Raw genomic sequence first — 10,862 nt, 5'->3', positions numbered from 1 at the left:
AATAAGTACTTGAACACCCTGCGATTTTGCAAGTTCTCCCACTTAGAAATCATGGAGGGGTCTGAAATTTTCATCTTAGGTGCATGTCCACTGTGAGAGACATAATCTAAAAAAAAAAAAAACAGAAATCACAATGTATTATTTTTTAATAATTTATTTGTATGTTACTGCTGCAAATAAGTATTTCAACACCTGCCAATCAGCAGATATTCTGGCCCTCAAAGACCTGTTAGTCCGCCTCTAAAAAGTCCACCTCCGCTCCACTTATTATTCCAAATTAGAAGCACCTATTTGAGGTTGTTGTATTGCGAGATTGTGGGGAACAACCGCCTTCCCTCAGTTACAGCATTGAAGATGGGTCGTGGATGGGTCTTCCAACATGACAATGACCCAAAGCACACTGCCAGGATAACCAAGCAGTGGCTCCCTAAGAAGCATATCAAGGTTCTGGAGTCGCCTAGCCAGTCTCCAGACCTAAACCCAATAGAACATCTTTGGAGGGAGCTCAAACTCCGTGTTTCTCAGCGACAGCCCAGTAACCTGGCTGATCTAGAGAAGATCTGTGTGGAAGAGTGGACCAAAATCCCTGCAGCAGTGTGTGCAAACCTGGTGAGAAACTACAGGAAATGTTTGACCTCTGTAATTGCAAACAAAGGCTACTGTACCAAATATTAACATTGATTTTCACAGGTGTTCAAATACTTATTTGCAGCAGTAACATACAAATAAATTATTAAAAAATAATACATTGTGATTTCTGGATTTTTTTTTTTTTATTTATTTATTTTTTTTTTTTTTAGATTATGTCTCTCACAGTGGACATGCACCTAAGATGAAAATTTCAGACCCCTCCATGATTTCTAAGTGGGAGAACTTGCAAAATCGCAGGGTGTTCAAATACTTATTTTCCTCACTGTATATAATCACACAAAACAAAGTGGTTTGACGTTACGGTGCAGTTCTATTCTGATTGCCTGCCACCCGCATCACTGAAAAACAAAACAAATCAGATTGAAGAATGTGACTTTTTAACCTGATAAAATACATCAAGGTCAGCCATCTTTGAACTTGTCCAAGAATGTTCCCTGTGAATTTCAATAGACTGGCAGTAATAGGACTGGACTTATGCTGAGCACGGATGGACAGACGGATGGACAGACAGATGAAAATCCTTCACAGTACCCGATGACCATATTTGATGGCCTTGGGTAAAAACAAAGGGAAACAAAATCATGACCAACGATGCCATAGTGCAGTCAGCTACTTCACCATTAGATAACACTAAATCATACACACTGCAGCTTTAAATGTACTTAATTTTACTATTGTATGAACATTTTCCTTTCACCTAAGGCCAAATCAATTGTAATATAGGGTCACTGCGATAGTGACCTCTTCACTCTTGTGCTATTAAGTCATATGAAGTAATCAGGCAGGACTGCAGCAGACGTCAGCTGTCTGTCGAGTCAGTTGGTGAGGCTGATGAAAACAGACTATGGTCACTGTCACTTTTACTATAACATTGTGATAGCCTTTATGACACGGTGCACAAGGGAGAAAATGCAGATATTAAAATGGGTAACAAAAATAAACAAGAAGACAATTTGCAGCATGAAGGTATATCGTGTCTAGCTTGTCTTAAAGAAAAGCACTCTGCCATGGCTTCATAGATTTACATGAGCAGGATCTCTATGCATTTCCTCCTTGTGACGTTTTAAAGATTGCGTGGAGAGTAGTTCCACCGTGGCTGCGGGTGGTGATGAATCAAGAGCTGCCTTGGCAGATGTACAACATTTTACTGTGTATTTGAATAGTGTTCTTAAGTACACACATTTGGAGCTATAAACGTGGGAACATCCTGTTCTTTGTACACAAGTTACACTGTTCTGCAAAGAACGCCAGTTTCCGACATTACGTCGCCTCTGATAGCAGGTGCACTGATTCCAAAAATATCGCTTCAGTTTAGTTGCAGTCAAGGTGATCATATTTTGCAAAGTAACTTTACAGTGAGTAATTGTTATGCTCACGTTTGATTGTTTGATTTATGCTCCCTAACATTTAGATTACATTACATTCATTTATATTTGGATTCACTTGTCTTTAAATATGGTTTATAGTTATTTGTTATGTTTGATTTAGTCCAATTGCTCTTATGTCTATTTCATTTTAGATTCAGTTACTTGTAGCTTTACAGCCAGATAATCTTAGATTCATATTATTAGGATGTCTGTTAGCATTGATATTTTGCTAGCTTATGTCCCATTTTATTTTCCATTTTCTACTTAACTAAAGTTATATTCAGAGAGTTTTAGAATAATTTAGCTTTAAATTCTGTTTGGTTTTACGTTCAGTAAAGTTACTTTATCTTTAGATGTAGTTAACTTTAGCTTTAGATTCAGTTCGTTTCATATTTTGGTTAGCTTACATTACATCTTATGTTCTGTTAGCTTCAGTTCAGTTTGCTTTATAGTCTCTTTTCTGTTCATTTAGAATTATATCAAGTTAACTTCCTATAATTTTAAAAGCATTCACCTTTTTATTGCGTTTTGGTTAGCTTTAAAAGCAGTTAGTTTTAGTTCAGGTTAGATTAATATTGTTAGCTTTTTAGTTAGTTTTCCATTCTCTTAGTTTATATTCCGTTTTCTCTTCAGTTAGCACAGTTAATTTTAAATTCAGTTAGCTTTAAATTTGAGTATTTTTATGGCCATTTATGTTCAGTATATCTTATGTTTAGTTAGCTGTATATTCAACTCATTTTTACCCGACAGCCAAAATATAGCCGTTGGGTATTTCAAAGGCCTTGCGTCCATCCGTCTGTTTGTCTGTGCTCAGCATAAGTCCAGTCCTGTTACTGCCAGGGTCTTCGAATTCAAAGGGAACATTCTCGGGACACAGACCTTGGACAAGTTCAAAGATGACTAACCTTGACCTATTTTGTTTCCTATTGTTATGCTCATGTGTCAGAGGGTATTTTAGCATTGCGTTATATTTAGCTTTAGATTCAGCTAATTTTGATTTGGCAACCTTCAGTTGGTTTTATAGACACATTTAGTTTTAGATTCAGGTTTTATGTTCAGTTAGTTTCATATTAATTAACTTTATATTCATTTAATCTGCAACGTGGTCGTGCAGTGGTTAGCGCTTCTGACTCAAGAAAGTCATAGGGTTTGAGTCCAAAAAAACTGCAGTTTTGGTTACAAAACATAGGTGCCAACTGCTTCTCCTTACTTCCATATCATCCTGTGCAATGTAACAATGAAATTAATAATAGGGATACGAAGACTCATCATCGTGTGTGTTAATATTTGTGGACATACAGTCAGTGGCAGCCTTTTGGCAAACACATCACTTGGTGTGTCAGCAAGCAGCAGGGGATGTGAAGTGTTTGTGAATGTTTCGGAAGCTAAAAATCGTCAACAAGCCACTCTGAAAGAGGAAGCTGACACACTGCTTAATCATCAGTCGTGTCTTGAGGGATTTTAGGTCTGTTACTCTGCACATAGTGTTTATTTCGGCCTGCATCTTATGCCAAAATCTCACTTAGTGCGACACCGGCACAATATACACACTGCCTCCCTCCTCGTACCATGGTTTAGTCCTCCCCTCCTGCCTCAGTGCGAGCTGATGCATGCCACGGAAGCAGTGACGTCAGTTGTTTACTGTCTTGTAGGTCGTGGCCCGTTGCAGTGCAGCAGCACATCCAGCAGGGTTTATGTAACTCCTCGGCTTGCTGCATGACAGCATGACAGGTCATTTGCTGCAGAGGAGATGGTGTTGGTGGGGGGTGGTCTTATATTAGAGCCTGCACGGCATCACCCAGTTGCACTCAGGTAATCCCAGATGCATGCACGTACTGTACATTGCAGTGCAAACAGACTGAGCTGGCTCTTGTGAATCTGTGCTGCACTACAATTTGAAAACACAGGTAGCTCTCTGCTGGAACACAGATTATCAGAAAATGTAGGACTGCATCCTCCCTGCACACATCCCAGGATCCTCCACTGCAGCAGCAGCAAAGAAGTAAACAACCTCTGCTTGCATCACATAGTTATATTATAACTCTATGGCTGACATGCAATGAGAGGTCCATCCTGTACAGATAGAGGGCGCCCACTGTTGGCACAAGTAAGCAATAGCGATCTACTTTGGCTTGTGAGTAAATGAAACATTTTTTTCATTAATTACAACTTCTGAAAATTTTTTTATTTATTAGTGTTTCCTTAAAAATGAAAAAAAAAAAAAAGTCATCAAATTCAGGGGTGTAGCTATGATTTCCTGAGAGGGGGTGCCGCCATCCTCCCAGAGACTGAGCGTGGTAGTCTAAAGGCCTGGTCACACGGCTGTACTGTCATGGTGAAGAAAGAGCTGAGCCAGAAACTGAGGCTCTCGATTTACGAGTTGCTTTATGCCCCTATCCTCACCTACTGTACATACGGTCTTGAGTTTTCGGCAATGGCTGAAAGAGCAAGGTTGTGGATACAAGCGGCAGAAATGAGTTTTCTCCATCGGGTATCTGGGGTTACAGTCAGGAACAGGGTGAGAAGCTTGAATATCCAGGAGGTAGTTAGAGTAGAGCCGCAGCAACACTCTGCAACCTTATCTGGCAACCTGTCCGCAAACACAGCAACACAAATATAACATTCAGGTAGTGTCCTCATTGTTAAAAATCAAAACAAATTCTCATTCTCATTATTATTATTATTATTATTATTATTATTAGTAGTAGTAGTAGTAGTAGTAGTAGTAGTATTAGTTAATGGGTGAAAACTATTTGGACACATTTCTACATGCATCAAAATTTCATCATCAAACGGCCAAATTACATTTGGCCAAACATAAAAATAAAAGTGACAGCATATCATGATATGATCAGTATATATAGTTATTATTCATTTCTCAGCTTTTTGGATGATTTGATCTGTATGCGCTGATAAACTGCTTGATCAAATTTTGCTCAAATATATAGGACATACAGCAGAACTCTTTATTTAGGACACAAATGTTTGTTTGTACAGTGGACTGACAGTGAGCTGAAGAATAATTCATGTATCTGTTGTGTTAGACATGTAGTTGTGGGTACATAAAAATGAGTTTAAAAAAGGTAAGTGACTGATGACAATGTCACAATATGAAAACATTTTCACATTACAAATAATGCATCCATGGCTTTGAAGCCGTTCCACTGCTGTTGATGGAAAATTGGAAAATAATGTTTTTTAAACATATCTCCAACACAGGGAATGAAATATCGCATATTACTGCCATACAAATTATATTTAGGTATTATGAGTTATCCATATGCAAATAAGAAAATAAAGTCAAATAGCATGACTCATAGGACGAAGTTGGTGAGAAAACACAAGAAGCCCAAGGATAGAACCCTGAGGCACGCTATGTCTCAAAACAAAATAAATGTAGCTCCATAGCCGTATAAGCCAAAACAGAATTTAAACTAATAAGTCATGAGTGTTTTCATTCGTGTCAGAAGCAGCTCACTTAAACCTAACACTGGTAAGATGGGCAAATGCCACTCTAGAAGGGTTTAGGTGTCACTGGAAAGAAGCATATTGACAGTGGCATTAATCCAACACCTCCCTTCTCAAACACGCCCACTGTACTTACGCTGATAAGAGATATTGTCTTAATTAGTCTAACGCCATAGTCACTCTATATCTGGGGATAAGCACAGGCCCGATGGGGCTCAGGGCCTGAATAGGTATAGCATATAGGCAAACCTATTTCTTTCCCCTAATACATGAACCATTTTAGAATGGGCCTAATTAATTCATTCATATGTTGGCTTTACTTTGATTGCTTGTATAGTGGCTAAATGGTGCCAGGTAGATTCACAATTGCTGTTGCCATGAATAGATAGTCACGTGTTCATTCATTAATTCATTCATTAACTTTCTGCTGCTTATGCAGATCTGGTTGCAGTGGAAATGCACGTGGTCTTTCAAAATATAAAATTGATCTTAAGTGACCTTGGAGGTCAAAATCGAGATTAAAATTTTGGTCCAGTGTAAAAATAAAGGACAGCTTTTCAAGGCTTGCAACTTCTGAATCAGAGGTGATAGACCCATAGTTCCTATTTAACATCACATGGTGGCTTTCGAAATATACCACTGTTTTTGACCTTAAGTGAATCTGAAGGTCAAACTCAAGGCCACTCACACTTTGATCAGAATTGTTGCCCAGTGCAAATAGAGCAAAATTTCTTTGACTTGTAACGAATGCAGTTGTGAACAGAAAATGGTCAGAGTTACTTTTATTATAACCGGTTGATAGCCTTGACAACACAGAGCACAGATTAACAACCAAACAAACAATCTAATTTTAGCAGAAGGTCACTGAGCTTGTCCTGCTCACTAAAGAAAAGTACTGCTCTTTGGGTTTGTAGATTTACATGAGCAGAATATCTCTGTGTATACTTATCATGACATTCTTTTAAGATTGTGCGTCAGAGAGTTCAAACGTGCCTGGAGGTGGTGCCTTGGCAGGTGCACAACATTTTACTGTGCACCCATTCCAAACTGTAGATGTGGGAACATACCGTACTGTACCCTGCACATAATTAGCTCTGTTTTGGAAAGGATGTCAGTTTCAGACGTCACACCTCTGAGAGCAGGTGCACTGATACCAAAAACATCACTTCAGTTTACTTACCATAAAAGGTCTCATATTTTGCAAATACATTTACACTGAATTAGTTTTACACCTCAGGTTGGTTCGTGCTCAGTAATGTTTAGATCCATTTAGCTTTATATTCGTTAACTTTTAGATTAACTTAACTTTAAATTCAGTTTGTTTTAATAATATGTTTGGTTGGTCTTATTTTAATTTAGCTTCATATTCAGTTACTTTTTGCTTTAGTCATAGATTCAGTTAGATATTATTGGGTTTTCTTATATTCATTTTATGTTCTGTTTGCATTATATTTCGTTAGTTTTAGATTCAATTAGATTTAATTTCTCTTTGTTTCAGTTAGTTTTTATGCTCAGTTATGTTCAGTTACCTTCATATTCAGTAGTTTTTGCTTCACTAATTTTAAGCTCCTACCTTTAAATTCTGTCAGTTTTCCAGTTTCATTAGAATTATGTTAATAGCTTTAAATTCAGTTAGTTAGAATAATTATTATTAGTTTTTATCCCCCGCTGGCCAATGGCCCGAAGGGGGATTACGTCGTGGTGATTTCTGTCTGTCTGTCTGTCTGTCTGTCCGTCCCAAAAAGGGTATAATCGTTTTGAAATCAACTCTTCTCACACTTTTAGGAGGAATTTCGTGAGACTTGGTACAAGTCCTTGTTATAGGTTGGTAATACATATAATTTCATATCGTTCCATGTGGGCTCATTTTACCAGAGTTATGGTCCTTGATTAACAAATCTAGACTCTGTCAGTTTAATGCTTCGGTGCCTGCATTCTGAAATCAACTCCTCACACATTTTTAGTAGGCAATTGGAAACTTTAGATTGTCCGTAGGTGTATGGGTGTGAACGTGGTTGTCTGTATGTGGCCCTGTGACAGACTGTTGTCCTGTCCAGGGTGTACCCCTCCTCATGCAGATGAGTGTGTGTATGTGAGTATTTTAAAACAACTAATGCCACAAAACTGGAGACGTGGTGTAGACATACAATGTGAACATCTTCAAATATTATTTCATACCTGTGTATGTGTGTAAATAGCTGCTACCAACCTAATAAGCATGAACAGTATGCGAAGGCTCATTGACAGCTGGCATGTTGCCACAAATGAACAACACAAGGTGACACGTGTCGTAGATGCAGCAGCTGTACGTGGGTGAGGAATGTGACCTGTGATTGATGGAAACTATGTTGGTGCAACCTGAGATACTTTTGACTGTAAACAAAACATCACTGGAGTCAACTCAGGTACTTTTACAAGTAACAGTGTGTACTTGTGTACTTGTCATCATCTACCAATGGTGTAAATATCAAAAACCACAAAAGTCATGAATCTGTCACAGAGGTTACAGCCTTAATGCAATGTTCAAGTTATGTCACAATACCTAAAAATCAGAATTGAATAAAAAAAACTATGTATGCATGTATGATTATTTTTAAATGCATCAACATATCATCAACAAGTGGCCAAATGTAAATATAACAATGATGATAAATCATGACTGAAGAGATGCTATGAGTAACATACTTAATTATCAGTTGTTTTAGATGATCTTCTGTGGATGCACTGATGATCTTATTTCATATATTTCATAGGAAAGCAAAGCGTTGTATTAAAAAAATAATAACAACAACAAAAAAATCAATAATCAAACAGTGAATCCCAAAAAATAACCATTAACCATAAATATTACTTTAAAAAGAAATGCAAATTTACACTTTGGGTTTTCAGTTGTGATGACTTGCTCCCTTTCTGTTTCATTTAAAAGAACTTTCAGAAGATTATTGGTTTTAAGTTACTGTACACCAAAAATAGATTGCATGCAGGGGTGGACACAGCTTCAGTGTGTGTGTGTGTGTGTGTGTGGGGGGGGGGGGGTCATGTATCAGGGGGACTTATTCAGACATTTTCCAGGTGGGAGAAAGTCTCTGGACCTATTGGGTGTGTGTGTGGGTGTGGTGTGTGTGTGTGTGTGTGTGTGTGTGTGTGTGTGTGTGTGTGTGTGTGTGTGTGTGTGTTGTGTGTGTGTGTGTGTGTGTGTGTGTGTGTGTGTGTGTGTGTGTGTGTGTGTGTGTGTGTGTGTGAGGAAAAACAGCCATACCGACTCACAACCAAGCAGAAAGTATTTTCCGTAAATTTAGCTGCTGAAGAAAACAGAATGAAGGAAATGGCTGAGAGAGAGAGAGAGAGAGTTTTTGTTTCACTAAAAACTCAAAAACTAGACTAACACAGTCAGACCTCTGAAAAACATAAAGAAATCATTCTGCATGAAGTTAGCTGCTAAAAGAAAAGAAAAAAATAGTGAGGGAAATGGTCAAGCAAATTTATTAATCAGAGAAATCAACCATTATTTTCTGATGGTTTCACATCAGTTCTAAATCTCAAATTTCACAGTCACAAGTCCACACAACCCTGTGGAAAGGCTTTCGTATGAATGTAGCCAAAGCAGAGACTTCTTCATTCTCTCTTCCTGTCTGGTTTCGAAGTTTGTAGCTTTTTTGTCATTTTCTTTCATTTCCAAAACCCCGCTGGCCATCAAGGCACTGATGCTTGTCTTTGGAATGCCTTACCTTTATATATTAGAGCTGTGCAGGCCCTAAATTTTTAATTTGCAATTGAAAGTAAGCTCTTATAGGCCCTATAAGGCCCATTGGACTGGTGCTTATCTCCAGTTTCTGTGGCATGAGGTGGACAAGACTCCTTAACTCCCCCTGGACAGGATGTCAGTCCATTGCATTTAGTTTTTATCCGAGGCCAAAATATGGCCATCAGGTATTGCGAAGGCTTTGTCTCCATCTGTCCATCCATCTGTCTGTGCTCAGCATAAATCCATTCCTATTACTGCCAGGGTCTTCAAATTCACAGAGAACAGAAAGGACTCTGAGGAAGGTGTAAGTGTTACATCGAAACATTAGTCTCTTCTTTGTTTTTGGCACCTTAATACATTTTTTTGCACTTCTGTGTTGCACCAGCTGTTCTCCTTTTCTCACAGAGAACTTTCTTGGAACACAGACCTTAAAGTTCAAAGATGGCTAACCTTGACCTATTATAAGAGGTCAAAAGGTCACATTCTGTTTCCTATTTTTATGTTCATACGACTGAGGGTATTTTAGCATTGTGTTATTTTTTTTAGATTTGGCACTTTAAAATTGCTCAGCATGTTGATCAACTGTATTTAAGCGTGCAACATAAAATAATTTTAAAATAAAAAAATATATTCATCAGACTACGACTCATGATCACAGGCAGCAAGCAGAGCTGTCATCATAGTGATGAGGAGATTTTGTTGACAGCCCTGTGACGTTACTGCAGTGGAATTGTTTTTAAGTGAAACTACTATTTGTTGGCAGATGATCTCTGATCCAAATATGTGTTACGTAATCACGTCAGCAATGTTTTGAGTAGAAAAGCCTTTTTATGGACAAGTATGCATTCCAGTCTCTTATTACAGCTTATTAATGACTCACTGGCTCCAGGCTCCAATGGTAAACAACTTCACTGCACCCACTCAGCAGCACTGCAGCATTTCACTGTTTCCCTCTAACGGCCAATAAGAGAACTACACACAGAATTTATTGGTATTTTTTGTTAAGAAAGAAAGAAAGAAAGAAAGACAAATTTTGTCACATTGCTTTGGGCTGTTTTGTGCCAGGTATAGGAATTGTGGCTAAGTGGTTAGTGTGCTTGGTTTCTGTGTGGAAGGTTGCAGGTTCAAACCCTACCCCTGCTACATTTTTCCACGTAATGTGGAGTTACTGTGGTGGCTGTGAGTGAAAACTAGGGATCAGCTGAAGGGGTTTACTTTTCATTATGTGTCAGAAATGAAAATATCAAGGTGGGCTTTAATTTCTGTTTTGAAAATGTTATATTTGAACTCATTAAATGTGTAAGTCCTTATAGAGACCATTTTTCCATTATAACTCTTCTGTTCATTTACAACAAATTTCATATTCATAAATCCAAATATAGCAATAAGAAACCAGCTTTTAAATTGTTTATGTCACACTTTAATTTATATTTTAATGCTCTTAAAAATTGAAAAGCTGTGAAAACCATTAAAATTGGTGACACCTTTTTTTAAGTTTTGGAGAAAGTTCTTTTATGTATACAGGAATATAATAGCCTACCTCGATCAGTAAAATTATATCAAATGAGAGATACGTTTAAAAAAATCAAGCAAGTTTTATGGAGTAAATTTCAGAACCAATTTTATGTTTA

This window comes from Thalassophryne amazonica, chromosome 1 (genome assembly GCF_902500255.1).
Source record: "Thalassophryne amazonica chromosome 1, fThaAma1.1, whole genome shotgun sequence".
Lineage (NCBI taxonomy): Eukaryota > Metazoa > Chordata > Actinopteri > Batrachoidiformes > Batrachoididae > Thalassophryne > Thalassophryne amazonica.
Note: the sequence above shows the minus strand (reverse complement) of the source record.